Source organism: Amblyomma maculatum, chromosome 5 (assembly GCF_055883805.1).
Source record: "Amblyomma maculatum isolate TAMU_Amacu chromosome 5, ASM5588380v1, whole genome shotgun sequence".
Lineage (NCBI taxonomy): Eukaryota > Metazoa > Arthropoda > Arachnida > Ixodida > Ixodidae > Amblyomma > Amblyomma maculatum.
This window is the reverse complement of record NC_139348.1, coordinates 118,764,189-118,783,568: the sequence shown is the minus strand read 5'-3', so window position 1 is coordinate 118,783,568 and position 19,380 is coordinate 118,764,189.

The following is a 19,380-nucleotide window of genomic DNA, read 5'->3' as shown; positions in this document are numbered from 1 at the left end:
GGAACAACAAGGAATGCCACCGGCGGGAGCGATAGGCATTGCCCCGTCATACTTTTTAACACAGCTTACGCGTCTCTAGTTATTTTCACAGGTGCCCGCTTTAGGTGCGCAGGTTTACTTTTCGACAGCATGTGGATTTCAAAGAGCAATGCACGACTGAGGACTAACTGGTCTTTCATACAGGATATATCGCACTGACTGATTTCAGAATCACGTCAAGTGAACAATTGGTCAAACATTTAGGGGAATCCCCCAAGGTGGAGTAGATTTGTAATAAGGGAGTAATTACTCATTGCATCCACCCAAGCGCAGCCATACGGCTACAAAGGAAAGCTATACAGCTTCCTCACAAACTTCGTAGTTAAAGAAAAATTCGTCCTGATCCGGGAATTGAACCCGGCACCACCGCCTATCCGGGGCAGTCGCTCTACCGACTGAGCTAACCAGGACGGTCAGCAGATCAGATGGTAGGGCGACAGCGATATGATCTATAACTCGAAGTAGGAATGGTGTTGGTCTTCTTTCCTTTTCTTCTTTCCAATAGCTTTTCCTTTGTAGCCGTATGGCTGCGCTTGGGTGGATGCAATGAGTAATAACTCCCTTATTACAAAGTGAACAATTACTGACACACGAAGCGCTTCGTCTTTCAGTGCTTGTTCACGTTAAGTCCTTCTGTGCCAGTTGGGGAGATGTCCACTTAGATCTGAAAAAACGGACATTAACTCCGCGTTTCACCATAAAGGCGAACGCTACCGCTGTAAATGATATTCTGCACATCGACATATGTAAACGTTTATTCCGGCAGTGCTTTCATAGTAGTATTCGCATAGCAAAATTACAGTACAATATTGCAGCATTCTTAATAGAAATATACAGCGAACCCCAGCGCTACAAGTGACGCAGACCGTCCGCTCCTAAGAGCAGGACGGCGGCCACCGGTGCGATACGCCGCCTGCAGGTAACCTCAGTGGCTGTGCTGGAAATCTCCGCTCCGTACTCCGTGCAGATCCTTTCAGCTGCTCAGCCACGGTGGACCGGCTCCCGCAGTGTCGCTACGACGCGGGCAATGACTGCGTTGTGCAACTGGGACTTCGTTTTCATGCTCGCGGTCCACGTGGAAAGTGGCAAGTCGACTTGGCAATCCCTGCACTCGACGTTGCCCTCGTCCACCGCCGGCGAAGCGCGCACTGGAGCCGCCCTTTCTGCTGGGAAATGCATTTCTGTGGAAGAAGAAAAAAATGGGTCTGGCTTAGCTTATGGTTAAGCCTAGGATGCGAAGCATACTAGCCTAAAAAATTAATCATTACCTGGCTATACCTGGTAAGCCATTCATAGACAAGACATTACCCCTCTCCCTGGCCGACATCTCGCTGCTCAACTGACTCAACGAGTGCGTCGCCTTTTATACAATTGCGTGACGTCAGCATCTCCTAGCGGTAGGAGCGGGAGTTAGGCCACCTGCGGAAGCTACGCGTCCGCAAGCGAGCGCACGAGTTGAGCCCCAGCTTTCACAGCTGTTGTGACGTCATATCACGTGGTGCGCCGATGTAGGTCAAGTGGTAGCTACGCGGCCGCGCGCGGCGCAGCAAGGAAGAGCTCGGTTGTGCGGCTAGTATGCTTCGCATAAAAGGACGGGGTGGTCATTACACCACTAAAGCACGCCTACGACCGATGTGTACTAAAATACTAATGGCGCCTTCTTGTCTTAAACGATAGCTTCTGCAACTGGTTCGGTCGAATAGCCGTCGGCGTCGCGCGGTCTCCATCGTCGTACTAGGAGTAGTAGTGGTAGTAGTTGTCAACACTGCGTGTTTCGAGTGATCGGGGGCACGGTAAAAAACCGTATACCACTCTGCCGTTCAAGTGATTGCCGACTGATTTATCATAGGCGATGACTAATTAATGAACGCATTGTAATTAAATAACTGATGGATATATAGAAATTGAAAAATGGGTTCAAGAGCGACAAAATACTAAAAATTAAAGCCAATGCTCGATGAAGCTAATTAAGAAAGTCTGGAGGAATTATTCGACTGAAATTAACAAAAAAAATGAAAAATGCTTACAAATGAGTGAAACTGGTCAAACTGGAAAGCCAATGTCTGCCGATCTAAAGTAAACAAATTATTACAAAAATTAAAGTGAAAAACATCCGAGTGGCAAAAGCGCTATCCCGTCATACCTTAACGGCGGAGCTTGAACGTAAACTGCACAACGAAATTTTAAGGCGAAACCTTTCTAGGCTTATGGTGAAAATCCCACGTGGACGAGATATGTCTGCGAGATGTGTCCGTGAGAATCGGCGAGAGACAGATACAGCGTCTTTCCTTTCCTGTAAACCAATAATAGAGCGCCTGTGAAGTTTAGTGCGTCCTATGGAACGCTGGTTGTGTTCGACAATGGACGCGCGATGTAAGTACCATGCGCAGCACCAACGCTCAGGCTTTCGCATTTCTCCTCTGCAGCTTCTGCGGTGTTCTCAGAACTTTTTTTCGTATCTAGCAACATAGTCCTGGAATATTGAAATTTAATACTCTCGCCTTAAATTGCGAACCAGTTGTCAAGCACAGAAAGCACGCCGTAGTACGTAAGCCGTGAGAGTTTAGGTTTGCTTTGGTTTGTGGGGTTTAACGTCCCAAAACAACTCAGGCTATGGACCACCTGGGGTTCTTTAACGTGCACTGACATCGCACAGTACACGGGCGCCTTGCTTTTCGCCTCCGCAGAAAGGCCGCCGCCGAGGCCTGGATTAGATCCCGCGTCCTTGGGAACAGTGGTCGAGCGCGCCCTAACCACTGCGCCACCCCGGCGGGGCGTAAGGACGCTGGGAAAGTGCGCGGTGTAACTGGCATAGAGCAAAGGATAGTAAAGGTCGTGAAATAGGCGGCCGCAGCGTTGTTGGCACCACCATTGTTCACGGTGGAATAGCGAAAAGCACCCCTCGAGCACAAAGCGGGGCTGTCTTGCCAAGGTCTGGTTCAAGGCGCATGAGCAAATAAGTTTGCTTTACCAACGTAATAACCTGTTTTTGTTGAATAGCATCCATGATCAATACACGATCACAAGAGTCGTAGACGCACCCTGAATAGACAGTCTTGAATAAACCGCTGAAGCATCGGCCATGACTGAAGGTTTGACATGGAGCAGCACGGCAATGCTGTCCTCATTCATGCACCATGGTCGATAGTGGTGGCTATTTTCTTGCTAAAACACAAATACCCGAACTGCTTTATAATTCTTTTAGTCTTAAATCATGCAGTTAATGGGGCCAAACATATCCCCCGTGCGAACAGAGCGTGAACTTTAACACGTTTTTGCGAACTGCGTTCAGTAGCCCTCGGCTAAGTAAGTAGCTCTCGCTGTTCTGACATAAGTCCGATAGTTATTTTTGCGTGGGTAGAACGGTCGCAATAGACAGTCCGCCTGGATTAGGGCCCGTATTCCGAGTTTGTGTCGCTATCTCCCGAACCTCGAGTCATCTGATTGGTGGAAACGCCGAAACATGATGTTGCCACCACTTCAAAGGAATTCTTAGTAGCAAAGGGATAATCAAACTCCAAACCTTTCCGCAGTGGCAACATGGTTCCGGCGTTTCGACCAATCAGATGACTCGAGGTCACGAGAGATAGCGACACTTCGATAACGACGAAAACTCAGAATATGGGCCCAGGACTGCTTTCGGCCGTAGCCGCTTGAAGCTAACATAGTGAACGCGACAAACAGGAATAACAGCGTCCATTGGCATTGCTGATGGTTTCCGGAATGAAGTCAGGGCTTACCTCCTGAGGCGAAGGATCTGAATCGAAGCCGTCACCAGCCTGCCACTGCGTGACTTCAGTTTCGTCGACAGCACTGAGCCATGCAGTCGGGAATGGCTCGGCTGTCTGTGGGTTCGTATCTGTTCTTTCCGCCATACTTGAGTTTGCACAGCAGCACCGGTGACAAAGGAAGAGCGACCAATGTAGACCTACTCAGCGAGGCTGTCTGTACGGAGAAACGGTGCCACGAGAACGACACGAGCCAATGGCGCTGACACGTGATCGATATGACGTAATTCTGACGCGATGCAGAGATGGAACGCCACAAAGGCTAACAGGGAAGGAAAAAAGGAACAAAAATTCACAATTGACCACCGTCGAATACAGGCGTAAGCACGAAATAAACAAGGAAATGCGTACCAAGCTCAAGATTAATTTCTGCTTCGGCGCGTCTCAACAGAGTGCCCTCTCCAGGCACTCTGTGTAAACAGCATCATCCACAATCTAGAACCTGGACGAGTGGGTTGCCGCCCTTCAAGATGATATTAGCCGCCACACTGAGGAGAGCCCAGAATAAATAAACGAAACACCAGACAAACACCTCCTGCACCTGTGGCAGGCCCGAAATTTAATCCAAGCACGTTGGAAGCCGCAGAAGCACAATCGCGCCCTGAAATTGAAAATTGCGCAGCTTGACCAACGCATTGAGGAGTACGCCCTAATGCTAGCCCACCAACAATGGGGGCATGTATGTGATAATATGCAAGGGCAGTTAGGTCGGGCTCGCACTTGGAACTTACTGCGGTACCTTCTTGACCCAGCTGACTGCAAATATACCCAATTAGACAGCCTGACAACGCTAATGCACAAATACCCGGGAACCAAAGGAGATCTCTTCCGGGACCAACAAACAATGTACATAAGCTCACATCCCTCGATCCCCCTTCCAAAGTATGCGAGGCCTGCAAACCAGAACTTGACGCCACAATCACCGATGCCGAAGTATGCTTCTCCATAACACAGCTTCGCGTAAACTCACAAGGGTGAAGGAACGGGCTAGTTGGTAAATTATCTTGGAAAGCAAAACAGCACACTTCAAAAACAGACACAGAAAGGGAACAACAACACAGTTGAAGTCAGCGCTGTGCTGTCGTTCCCTTTCTGTGTCTGTGTTTTGAAGTGCGCTGTTTTTCTTTCCAAGCGTAAACTCGCCCCCGGTGCGGACGGTGTTACCAACAAATCTCTACGAAACTTGAACGATGTTTCAATTACAGCACTTACAAATTACATGAATGGATGTTGGGTGGAAGGCCGAATTTCTGCAGCATGGAAGCATGCGAAGGTAACATTCACACCTAAACCGGGTAAACGGCTAGTCCTTGAAAACCTCAGGCCCATCTTTTAACATCATGTATAGGAAAACTAATGGAGCATTTTATTCTCAATCACCTCCACACCTATGTCGAGGATCGCCATCTCCTACCATCTACAATGTTAAGTTAAATTGGTTCACAGGAAGGGAAAGGCCCAGTAACTGTCACACTTGCTCTGTGGACACCCGAACCGCGCCGTAAGGGAAGGGAGGAGGGTGGGAATGAAAGTGGAAAGAAAGAAAGAGGAGCCGTAGTGGAGGGCTACGGAGTAATTTCGACCACCTGGGGATCTTTAACGTGCGCTGACATCGCACAGCACACGACGCCTCTTCGTTTCGCCTCCATCGAAACGCAGCCGCCGCGGTCGGGTTCGAACCCGGGAACTCCGGCACAGTAGTCGGGCGTCTTACCACTGCACCACGCCTACAATGTTGGGCTTCCGTTCTCGACTCTCAGCTCAAGATGTCATGCTGCAGCTTTCCTACCGCATATTACAACTGCCCATTGGCTATAGCACCAAAGCTATCCTAGGTCTAGACTTAGCCAACACATTCGATAATGTAGCACATGCTGCTATACTTAACAACCTGCACGTAATAAACCCTGGTCCGAGAACCTTCAACTACGTAAGGGAATTTCTCACAGATCAAACAGCCGAACTAAATTTTGGAACGCTTAAACCTGACACTATATCACTTGGCAGCCGTGGCACTCCACAGGGGTCCGTGCTGTCCCTCTTTCTATTTAACTTGTCCCTCTTATCACTCCCGGACGAACTGAACCGTATACCCAATCTGCCTCATACGTTATAGGCCGACGACATAACGCTGTGGGTCACATCATGTGTCGTCACCAAAGTATCACGTTTTTGCGGTGGCACTGATAATTAAAAAATAAATTAATAAACCTTGTCCCTAACCGGGGAATTGAACCTCCGTCCCTTGGATCCCCGACCGAGAGCTTTACTACTGCGCCACGCCCCGGACTTTTATTTCTTTATTGCCTGGTTTTGGCACACACATAACACAAACGGAAACTCCGACCAAACATGAAAAAAAGACACACAAGCTAGTGTACATGAATGAATGTCTTGATCAGCCAGTGTTAGACTGACCTCGTCGCTTTAAAACGTCTCCCATTGCCTGAGTCGCTTTGGGACGTTAAACACCACAAATCAACCAACCAAAACTTCCGCAGTGACAACAGGGGCTCTACCCTTGAAGCCATTCCGGTTGTTGTTGTTGTTGTTGTGGCTGTAGGAAGGAAGAAAAAGAAAATGCACGGAGCTCCTACTGGCTTTGTAGCTTAGCCACCTCCGCTACCTGATTGATTTATAGGAAGAGAAAGGCGCTGTAACTGTCTCACTTGTTTTCTGTGGACGCCTGATTGATTTAAAGGAAGGGAAAGGTGCGGTAACTGCCTCACTTGTTCTCTGCGGACACCTCAACCGCGCCGTAAGAGAAGGGAGGAAGGTGGGAGTGACAGTGGAAAGAGAGAAAGCGGAGCCGTACTTGAGGGCTACGGAGTAATTTCGACCACCTGGGGATCTTTAACGTGCGCTGACATCGTACAGCACACGGACTCCTCTTCGTTTCGCCTCCATCGAAACGCAGCCGCCGAGGTCGGGTTCGAACCCGGGTACTCCAGCACAGTAGTCAGGCATCTTACCACTGCACCACCCCGGCGGAGCTCTGTGGACGCCTCAACCGCGCGTAAGGGACGGGAGGAAAGTGGGAGTGAGAGTGGAAAGAGAGAAAGAGGAGCCGTAGTGGAGGGCTACGGAATAATTTCGACCACCTGGGATTTAACGTGCGCTGACATCGCACAGCACACGGACGCCTCTTCGTTTCGCCTTCATCGACTCCATCGAAACGCAGCCGCTGAGGTCGGGACTAAGAGGCGTCCGTGTGCTGTGCGATGTCAGCGCACGTTAAAGATCCCCAGGTGGTTGAAATTACTCCGCAGCCCTCCACTACGGCTCCTCTTTCTCTCTTTTCACTTTCACTCCCACCTTCCTCCCTTCCCTTACGGCGCGGTTGAGGCGTCCACAAAAAACAAGCGAGACAGTTACCGCGCCTTTCCCTTCCTATTAATCAATTATTCGTGCGGACAGAAGAGAAAATAAGGAAGAAAGGAAAAAAGGAGAGGGAGAGAAAGAAGCGCGCCGCAACAACAGCCGCCGTCCGCCCCCGAAGCAGTGGCGGGTGCAATGACGGCCTACAACAGATAAAATTCGGTGGCTGGCTAGCCCCCGCCGTAAGCGGCGTTGACCTACCGTCCCAGCCCCGGAGGGCCAGGAACTGCCACCCTTCACCACCTCCCCATTCCGGAGGTTATGCGGCCACTTTTTAAGGCGAAAGCCTTTAATGGCTCGTACTATCGTAGACAAAGTGTGTCCCGTTTTTGAGGCTTTCTGATTGGCCAAGGCGGGATACGTCCCTGCCATCTGCAATGCCACACCTAACGCGCGCCAATGAACGCCACCCGACAGGAGCGATGGTGTACTGTCCAAACACACTTGCCGGAGGGTGTTATAGATACTGCGCCTTTCCTTTCCTGTAAACCAATTATAATTATAAGTAGCACTGCAACGAATGCCGACAAGTGCGGCGGCTGTCGCGTGGCGTTTCTTTCTTAGCGCGCGTTCAAGTGTGGGATTGCAGATGGCAGGAACGCTAGACAAGACTGCTGGAGGAAAGGCGCCGTACCTATCACTTTCTCCGATAAGTGTGCACCGACGCTTTCATTACGAGCGAATTTGCATCTATGAGCTGGGTATGTGATGACAACCCTTCCCGTACAGGTGCTTATGCCTGCCGCCTGCCTCAAGGCACCCCTCTTCATGCTGAACTCCTCGCCATTTGGCGAGCCTTGTCAGGCGTGCCTTGCACAGGAACTGATTCAATACGTATTCTTACTGATTCCTATGAAGCTTACAAGGAAATCGCTACTCCGGGTTTGCAAGATACAACTGCTACGGCCATACAGCGCCTCCTTAAACACCACCAACTTGCGACCAGAACTGTCGTTATTCAATGGACCCCAAGTCACTCGGACGAATCAGGGAGCAATGAGGTGGCACACGCCGCATTGCCCCCCACACCTTGGCAGGTGGGATGTTCACATTAACTTCCCCACCCCCCTTCATCCTTACTCGATCTTGGGCGGGCAACACACCCCTTCTCCATGCCCTCATGCATTATATGAGGAAGTCAGGCGAGCAGGAACTTCCGCGCTAGATGGTCAGGAGCCTTTGAGCTCTGGAGACCTGGGTTGCACGCTCGATGGCCCGCAGTTGGATTACCTGGTCCGAGCTGAGCATAGCGGCCTCCAACTGCTCGCAGGTGGAGAGCTGCAGATCCTGTGGAGGAGGGTTTCGCGGGCATGCTCATAGTATGTGGTAGAAGTTGGCCCCCTGGTGACGTAAGTTACAGTAAGGGATGTATAATGCAGGGAATGCATGGGCTTAGATGACTGAATTTGGAAAGGAATGCGTCTGTAATTTTCGCCAGGTGACCTCCTGTGCCGTTGTAAAAGATTTGTCTCCCGTAGGGTGTAGGGTGCGTGTTTAACGGAAGTGTAGTGTATTTTATTGATAGGAAACCATACAGTCCCTCGCCGACCTCATGAGGGGTTGTCCCGTCGCCAGACTAACGAGTCCTCAGGCCAAATTGTGAGCAGCTTCATTACCAGGAAGGGAGGAATGTGCTGGTGTCCAGGTTAGCTGTATTAAACGGTGAGTTGTTTGAGAGGCAAGAAGCAATTTGAGTGCTATAGGGGATATCCTGCCTTTGCTGTAATTTCTTACTGCGGTTTTTGAGTCATTAATTATATGAAGAACTGTGGTTGAGCTTATCGCGAGGGCGATCGCAGCCTCCTCCGCTTCCTCCGTGCCGTTGGTAATGACCGAACCGGCCGTGACTTGTTGACCCTGATAATTACAGCCACAATCGTGAATGCATTACAGTCCGCGTGTTCGGCTGCATCGACATAGATCGCGCCTTCTTTGGACTGGTATTGCTTTTGTAGGGCTTTGGCTCTTTTTACTCGCCTGTCTGAATGAAATTCAGGGTGCATATTCTTCGAGAGAGGTAGAATTTTCAAGCGAGTTCTCAGGCTCATTGGAAGTTGCACTTTGTCCTGCCTCGTTGCAAGGTAACCGATTGAGAGATAGAGAGAGAGTCAACTTTAATTGGTCAACGGAATTTCGTGGCTGTTTCCGCAGTCCAGGATACCATTGGCTTGGGCTGCCTCCCAAGCCCTGGTGAGCAGGCTGCGCTGCTCAGAGAGATCCGTGTAGGTCTGCCTCCCACTCCGCTTGGCTCAGTGCTCGAGCTTTATATTTCTCTAATTGCTCTTTACAGTTCCATATCATGTGCAGGATGTCCGAGAGTTCCCCCCTTGCAGTGCATGTGTTATTTTTTTAATTTTTCGGGCCATATTTTATGGTAATTTGCTAGATTTGAGAATGCCCTAGCCAGTATGTTCCTCCAAGCTGCTGCATCCCGTCTGCTGTCTTTGTGTGGTTCTGCGTATCATTTTCATCCTCATATGAAGTATTGTATTAGTTCCCCGTATGTGAGAGAGGTTGAAAGCTCTGGGGGAGCATCAAGGATAAGGCGTCTCGTCGGTGTGTGGGTTAGCCGTTCGCATTGAGAGGTGAGGTGGACCTCTACCAGCTCGATAAGAGTGTTGTGGACTCTAAGGGCACTGAAGCGCTCCGTGCAGGTGTTTATGGGAAGACCAAGTGCGGACTTGAACGCCCATCTGATCGGGCAATCAACACGTTGTTTTTCTGCTACGCTAAAGGGTAGTGTGTAGGTAATTCTACTAATGACAAATGCCTGGAATAGGCGGACGAGATCAGTTTTCTTCATACCCGAATACCGGTTAGCGATTCGAACTATGAGACGCACTGTCTGAGAGACACTAGCCGTGAGGCGATTGAGGGACTCCGTGTTTCGGCCGTTGTTCTGGATGTAAATTCCAAGAGCCGGTATGACAGACACCTCCGGTATAAGTTGTCTCTTAACAGGCACCCGGATTTGGGTATGGCCCCCTGGGCCTGGTTTACCACGCATGAGCAGAAGTTCTGATTTTGGGGGGGAGCAGGACAGACCCGCCCTCTCTACCATTCGGTAACGGCGTCCACTGCTAGTTGTAGGGTTTCTTCTATTTCTGCGTCATTTCCTGGTGTGACCCACAGTGTTATGTCGTCGGCCTATAACGTATGAGGCAGATTGGGTATACGGTTCAGTTCGTCCGGGAGTGATAAGAGGGACAAGTTAAAGAGCAAGGCGGACAGCACGGACCCATGTGGAGTAACGCGGCTGCCAAGTGATATAGTGTCAGGTTTGAGCGTTCCAAATTTTAGTTCGGCTGTTCGACCTGTGAGAAATTCCCTTACGTAGTTGAAGGTCCTCGGACCAGGGTTTATTACGTGCATGTTGTTAAGTATAGCAGCATGTGCTACATTATCGAATGTCTTGGCTAAGTCTAGAATGTCTTGGCTAAGTCTAGACCTAGGATAGCTTTGGTGTTATAGCCAATGGGCGGGTGTATTATGTGGTTGGAAAGCTGCAGCATGACATCTTGAGCTGAGAGTTATTTTATTTATTGCACTTTGTAGCAAAAATACAATTTTTTGCCGTGGGACCGAGGCTAAAGGTGACGTACAAGTCACCTGACGGGGCCTTCGGCACCACAATGACATGTGCAACACAACGCAGCAGGCACAGAGCAGCACAAAATAGTCAGTCATATGTGAGAATGTAATACAAACACAAACAGTTGAGAACGGAAGCCCAAAATTGTGGGTGGTAGGAGATGGCGATCCTCGATATAGGTGTGGAGGCGAATGAGGATAACATGCTCCATTAGTTTTCCTATACATGATGTTGGAAAGATGGGCCTGAGGTTTTCAAGGACTAGCCGTTTGCCCGGTTTAGGTATGAATATTGCCTTCGCATGCTTCCATGCTGCAGGAATTCGGCCTTCTACCCAACATTCATTCATGTAATTTGTAAGTGCTGTAATTGAAACATCGTCCAAATTTCGTAGAGATTTGTTGGTAACACCGTCCGCACCGGGGGCGAGTTCACGCGAAGCTGTGTTATGGAGAAGCATACTTCGGCATCGGTGATTGTGGCGTCAAGTTCTAGATTTGCAGGCTCCGCATACTTTGGAAGGGTGATCGAGGGATGGGAACTTATGTATATCGTTTGTTGGTCTCGGAAGAGATCTCCTTCGGTTCCCGGGTATTTGTGCATTAGCGTTGGCAGGCTGTCTAATTAGGTATATTTTGAGTTGGCTGGGTCAAGAAGGTACCGCAGTAAGTTCCAAGTGCGAGCAAGACCTAACTGCCCTTGCATGTTATCACATACCTGTCCCCATTGTTGGTGGGCTAGCTTTAGGGTGTACTCCTCAATGCGTTGGTCAAGCTGCGCAATTTTCAATTTCAGGGCGCGGTAGTGCTTCTGCACGTGCTTGGATTAAATTTCGGGTCTGCCGCAGGTGCAGGAGGTGTTTATCTGGTGTTTCGTTTATTTCTTCTGAGCTCTCCTCCGTGTGGCGGGTAATATCATCTTGAAGGGCCGCAACCCACTCGTCCAGGTTCTCGATTGTGGATGGTGCTGTTTGGTCACGGAAGGTGCGGAATTTGTCCCAGTAAGTGAGGAGAGTTTTATGTCGTTTCGTTCGGTATGATTCAGAGGTAAAGGTAGCAGATATAATGTAGTGATCACTACCGAGGTTTTTCCCTTGTATTGTTTCACGGTTCTACATGTATATTTCGGCAGAAGGTAAGGTCGGGGGTTGTATCTACTGAGACACTTTTACCCAGCCGGGTCGGGGTATGCTGGTCTGTGACGATCGCGAAGCCCAGCTGTTGTAAATGTAGCCATAAATCTTTGCCCTTGGCGCTGTCCTTGCGATAGCCCCAGGCTATGTGGGGTGCGTTAAAATCTACTATAATCTACCCGTGGTGCTAAGCGAGATTAAGAGTCTGTGAGAAGAGAGAGCTAAATTTGTGTCGTCGTTCTTTTTCTCGAAGAACCAATTATGAAAAGCACGCTTCAGAGCTCAAGTCGAAGACACAGAGCTCAAGTCGAAGACATGACCGCACGTGGTACACTCTGCAAAGCTAACAATTCATGAATATAACAAGCGCCCATACCGAACTGCAGGTAACATGCGCGGTAACCAAGAATTCACACATTCACAGAGAAAAGCATCATATTTTGATGTAGTTTGCATATATACAGCTAGTTCACCACGGTAAAAAAAAAAAAGGCCTTCGCTTTTCTAAAAATGTCTCGAATAGCATCGTTTCAGCATTAAGCTTTTGGCGCCCATTCCTGGGTTTCGTGTCGGCGTCGGCGTCGCCGCAGTCCCTCGTAACCAGTTGTCTGTTATTTTACATACATGTCTTGCTCGAATTCTTTGTCTCAATCTATCCAAAGGCTGAAAGAGCTGATGATCTGCGCTCGAATTTCGCATTAGGAAGTACCGTAATCGTCACCAATTTTTTTCTTTCTTTAGTTCTCTATTTTTTGCTCTGTTCTCGCGAGGCAGCGGAGGCGGCTAAGTTACAGAGCCAGTAGCAGACTCGTGCATTTTCCTTCTTCCTACAGTGGCAACAACAACAACCATGAAGTGAGAGTGTTTTTCGTATTTTCAGTTTTTCACTACAAATACAGCTTGGTGTGAAAGAAGATGATGCAAAGCTCAAGGTCAGCATCTCATGTACTCATTGAAAGTTCGTTCATCTAAATCACGACAGTGTGAGGTAGCCTGACTCTTATGCAATGAAGGATCCCTGCCTAAATATTTACTTATGTAGATGCGGGTTCAGTACATACAACCTTTGAGAGGCGTATATATGGTGAAATCGAAATTACTGACCACTTGCTTCTCGCTCACCGAAGGTTTTCGCTTCAAAAAAAGAGTACATTTAGAAATTCCCATTTTAGCGAAATTTGATTTATTTTGTGGGTCCCGCTTTTTCTCTCCTTGGGTGCGAGCACAAATGAATTTGCTTTTCTCAAGGTCGGGAATATTTACACAACTGTGTCACAGCTACGGAAAGATTATCTTGCTAATTGTATTCAGAATTCATAAACTTCAAAAAACTTTGCTCAGTACTTTTTGCATTCATTCAATTCTATGATCTGGAATCATATAGGTTTTTCTTTAGTCGATAATTTATTACACTAATCTAGTATGCGCAGAAGATTTGGCTGTCCACACTGTGTCCTAGCCAATCTCCCCTTGTTGCGACTGAAGGAAGAAGGAAAATAAAATGCACGGGCCTGCTACTGGCTCTGTAGCTGAGCCACCTCCGCTGCCTCGTGTGGACAGAAGAGCAAATAGAGAAGAAAAAGAAAAGGGGGAGAAAGACGCGCGTCGCAACAGCCGTCGTCCACCACCGAAATGGTAGCGGGTGCAATGACAGCCTACAACAGATGAAAATATGGTGGCAGGCTAGCCCCCGCCGCAAGCGGCAGTGACCTACCAGTCCCAACCCCGTAGGGCCAGGAGCAACCACCAATCTCCCCTCATGGGTAAGGAATAATAAGAAGAAGAAGGAGAAGAGGAGGAAGAAAGAAGCAGCATGTAGGCGCTAAGAGGTGACCTACAAAACCTCGTTTAAGTTCTCCTTCGGGTTCTCCTTTCGGTTCGCATCCGTATAAATTAACTGGCTTTCAAGAAAGGAAAGACGATCTCACCCTTCTCGACTGGCCAAGATGCCGCCGAGGTCCAAGAACTGCCTTTCTGCAACTAAAGCTACTGTGCCACCTTCCAGGTCTAAACGTCAAAGAGCGGGATAGTCACCCTGTTGGACAAATAAAAGTTCTCTCTTTCTCTCTCTATCTCTCTCTCTCTCTCTCCTTGTTTAGCATCATGCCAACGCGATCGCGCCACGACGTCTGCCGCTGACGTCGTGGCGCATCTTAGCAACAACGTGACGTCATGGGAGAAGGCGGCAGGGCGAGACGTCCCGGGGAGAGAGCGGTGACGTGATGGGAAGAAAAGACCTAGAAAGGTCGTGCGCTTCGAATCCGCTTCAGGAGATTCCACCCCGCTATAAAGGATTTCGCCTCACCGTACATTAATTGTCTAAAGCGGCCCCTCTAAATTTAATGAGCAAGCATTGAATGGGTATCTTTTCAAGATCATATCAGAATTTTGTCGGAAGGATTACGTTCGAATGAAATGAGCGATAAGAAAACGAGTGATTGTACTAAATAGAGAATAAAAACATCCCGATGGAGAAAAATTTTGGTGCGTACAGAATAGTTAATTAATTAAAGCCAATTAAGCCATTCAGAAGTCGAAATAGCCAGGGGGTAGTGCCGACGTCCAAGGGGAGTCACATGGTACCCAACTTGCATGAGGTGTTACGTCATAGTATGGCATCACACACCGGAAGCCTCTTAGTCCGTGTCTCTTCTTTCTTCTACAAAGAATAAGCAGCGATTTCAAACGTTTTTTTGCGTCCACAATTTGGCCTCACCAAGATAATCTGTCAAGGCTTTCACCTTAACGAACAGAATAAATAATCAAAAGCAAACATTACAAAAAAAAATTACAAAAACGTCGTGGCAACGCCAATGTTTCACATTCTCCCAGTGAGGTTTCTGCAGCGACCTGTTATCTTTAGTAGATACGCGTGCTGAGGCAGCCTGTAGCTTCAAAGAGTAGGGTACATGGTCTTGAGTTATCAAAAATGTATTCCTGATTTTCATTATGGGGTTTCGATATAGTCACAACCTGCTTATTTTCCATAGAATTTGCCCACTTTTACCCTCTGTTTCACTTGTAGTTTAACCCTCTATAGCGAGCTTGGACGAGCATTTTCTCCAATGTGAGTCAATATTTTTTAGGTATATAGGTATTTAAGCAGTTTGGTTGACCACCTGTTATTGTCCAATTTACTCATACGTTCCTCATATAATATTTTATATGAGCTTTCCGTGCTTCGAAACATGCCCAGCCCTCATCTCCCTGCACCGCCTCATTTGTGGTTTTGCCGTTGTCCCATGGTGGTAATCATCTAGCAGCTCTCTGATTTATTTCTTATATCTATTGTACATCTGCCTAATTTAGACACAAAACCTTTTTCCTGAAAGGAAGCCCTGGCATCGTTATTATTCTCCAAATACCCATCAATACCTAATGCGTGATAAATTCCCAGAATGTCCTATGCTTCATTATCCCGTTATCTTTTCGCAGTTTTGACCTAATAAGTTATTCGTGCACGCTTTTTCATGTATAAGCCAGTCCTTCGTTCGCCCATATCCCAAGACATTTGTATTGTGCCACTCTGGGAATTTCAGGGCCCTTGTATCTTAAGCACCTGATCGGCTTTACCATTGAATATTATCAGGCCCGGCTTAACCGCGTTAAAACTGAAGATTAAAGCATCCACTCTTTCTCCACAAGAATTAACTAGACTTTTCAAGTCTTCCTGGCTATATGCTAACAGTAAAATATCGTAAAATATAAAATAAAGTCCTTTACGCCTGAACTATATTTTGTGTTTCAAGTGCTGTGTTCTCGGATGTGACTAGAACAGTGCGCCTTCATCGCGCGGGGGAGAGACCCACCCCTATGGACCGCGATGTTGTGAAAACGAGCCGCCTTTGGGCCCCTGAACTCGCCCCCTCTCCGCGCTCAGCGGAATGCCCCCCTCGGCGGGCTCTCCCATCTGTGGACGCGCGTTCCCTCTGTTGTTCGGCCGTCCAGTTCGGCTTTCGCCTCGGCCGACGCTGGTCGCACCCTCTTGTCTGTTTAATAAACATATGCATTTAAAAGTACCGCGTACGCCTTTGCTACATTGACGACGCGCAAGCACGACACTATACTGCAGATTAAATTTCGGTTATTGCGGCGTTACGACGCCCGACTATTGTACCGGTGTACCCGAGTTCGAACCCGACCACCAGTGGCTGCGTTTCGATGGAGGCGGAACTTAGTGGCGTCCGTGTGCTGTGCGATGTCGGTTGTTGTTGTTGTTGTTGTGGCTGTAGGAAGAAGGAAAAGAAAATGCACGGGCCTGCTACTAGCTTTGTAGCTAAGCCACTTCCGCTGCCTCATGCAGACATAAGAGAATTTTTTTTAAGAGAGAATAGAGAAGAAAAGGAAGAGGGAGAGAAAGACACGCGCCGCTACAACAGCCGTCGTCTACCACAGAAGCGGTGGCGGGTGCAATGACGGCCTACAACAGATAAAAATTCGGTAACAGGCTAGCCCCCGCTGCAGGCGACGGTGTCCTACCTGTCCCAGCCCCATCAGGGGAGATTTGTTAAAGATCCCCAGGTGGTCAAAATTACTCTGTAGTCTTCCACTATGGCGTCTTATATCATAGCCTGAGTCGTTTTGGAACGTTAAAGCCCACGATCCAAACCAAACCAAACTTTGTATAGCCTTCTTTCCATACTTAGCATACAAGGCATGAACAGCAGGGTGATACAGGAACACACTGCCTTATTCATTTGCATACCTCGACAGTTTCCATACCTCTTATCCCTTCCAATATAATTTCTACTCTATTAACTCGGTATAATTCCTGTATAAAATTAGTTATCTCGTAATAGTACAAAACTTGTGCGGCGCCAACTTGCTTCTGCCACAAGATACCCACCCACAAAGCAGCCTTTGGGATCTGAGGCCCGCACCAAGCGGCGCCAGTTTCGAATACAGTTCTCGTCTGCAAACGAATTCCAGTTATTTCTCTCGCAGCTTGTGAAACTTTAAAAATACAACAAAAGTGAACCAAAAAGACGTTTTAATCAGTTATCGTTACTCTATACGGTTGTCCTGTCACAGGCGGAGAATTTGCTGCTGCTTGTCGTCTGTTTAGCTTTAAGTAGATATGTGTTCCGTCACCCATTCATCAAGAAACAGGTAAGAAAGTTTTTGTTCTTTGCTGTCTTGTTTTTTTTTTTTTTTTTCCTCTTTGAAGGTAGCCTCCGCTCATTTCTACATTTAATGTTTCGGCCTGAAAGTAGATAACTGAATAACGGATAAAGAAACTGTGGCTATAGACGGTGTTAAGCTTCGTGCGTAACGGTTTTCCGTTCAGACAAATATTGAAGCGGTGTATAGACCTCTGTTTGACACTGTAGGGTGTCATGTCGTTTAAAACTAAATCATAGCGCGGGAGCCATTTTTCTTTTATGCACGTATATTACCATAGACAATACTTCAAATACAACTAACATAATAGGTCCGTACGATAGGTGGCTATCAACATTGGGCCGCAGAAGAGGTGTAAAATTTTAACTTTAGGGGCGTGAATTCTTACGTGGGTTGTTTATTTCAGCTGTTCGCAGAATTTGTGGCATTTCTTTGTGTGTAAATAGCATAAAAAACCAACACGAGGCGACTTATTTGCTATAAATCGCCGCACTATTTACACTGAAATAGACAGAATGGAAAAATTTACCTCCAGAGGATTGGACCCAGGCTTTCTGCACGAGAAGCAAATGTTCTAACCACTAAAAAACACCACTTTTTTGTGTTGCACTCAAAATATACAATATTTACCCAGGAACCGTCAGCCATATTTGACTGACATACTAGGGTTAAAATTGTTTTAATGATTTCAAAATTTCAATGTGCGGGAGCCAGTCAGGTGCTGGCTCCACAAGTTTTATAAGTTCACAATATCTTCCAACATTTTCCTTAAAGTACTCTCTAGCTAGCCGTGCGTCAAGATCTGCATGACGCACCGCCAGCCTCCAACGCCATTACAAGGTCATATGGAATACCGTCCTCGTTTTCAATCGGGAGATGCCTGATTCCGCGAGAACCAAGCGGAAACTGCGTCCCAGCAGTCCAAGAAAACATGCTTTATGGTTTAATTGTTTTTTACATAACAAACAGCGGATTCCCCATGGAACAAAAATTCCTTTCTCTGCAACCCCGCTTTAATCAGCAAAGTCCCGCTATGTAGTCTAAAAGAAATAAAAAGAAGGAGTGCCACAAGCGAGAGCCTGCAATCGAGGCCAAAAAAAAAAAAAAAGTAAATTTTTTTGTCTCACTATCAGGGTCTTGTTTGAGGCACTCTTTTCTCCTAGTCATGCAGAGGCAGCAAGCTACGTGAGAACACATTCTTCATCCACACAATTAGGAAGAAAACAGAAAGCTAAAGATCAAGTATCAGGAGACAAAAAACAACGTAACCATCACCGTCCGAGCCCTCTGCTAAGTTGCGATTCCTATATAGGAAACGACGCTCTTCTTCACCCAAAAAGACTGATGGTGTGCCGACACATAGTTTTCCTGTAATTTCACCCTCTCTCTAGCTGATTAACTAGTTGGCATATTTATGGAGTATTGTGGTTCTTACGAAGGTACCATGTTCCTTGCACTGTTCGCAGTCATGGCAGTGTACGCCAAGGAGCTATGATGCCCCAATGACGATTTTATTTATTTATTTATTTATTTATTTATTTATTTATTTATTTATTTATTTATTTATTTATTTATTTATTTATTTATTTATTTATTTATTTACCGCGATCTGGTACAGATCACAGCAGGGTGGGAAAAACAAAAAGAAATACAAGCATATAAACGCACTCAAATTCATAAAATTTGCAGGCACTTTTCAAACATTAGTAAAGAACTCTGAGTTACAGTCTCGCTATTAAGTTTATTCCATTCCGTAATTGTCCTCGGAAAGAGAGAATATTTAAAACTGTTATTTCGCGCGTTCACGGGGGTTATTGTTAGTGCATGCCTTTGTCTCGTATTATAACCTGAAGAGTAAGTAATATAATTGGAAGTGTTAATATTATAATGACCTTTTACGAGCTGGAAAAGAAACTTTAATCGACAGATGCGATTGCGCTCAGTCACAGAAGGTAATCCACTACGCTTCACAAGCTCGCTGACAGACGCACGGCCATATGAATTAAATACAAACCTAACGACCTTATGCTGTATGCGCTCAAGTTTATGAATGTTAGTTAAGGTATTTTGTATTATTTTGTTGTGTATGAGCCTGTCGTTTAGACCTCTTCCCGTTAGGCCAATGTAGGTCTGGCCACAGGGCAATGGTATCGAGTAGACCACGTTTTGTATGCGCCTTACGAACGATTACCGAGGCCTAACAGTGCAGTTGTTGTTCACAGTGACGATGAAGTGCTCCTTATTGTACAGCTTGGTAAGCTTTGTTTTTTTTTTTTGTTGTTTTTTGCGATGTTCGTTGCCTGGGAGCATAAAATAAATGTAATGAAGGA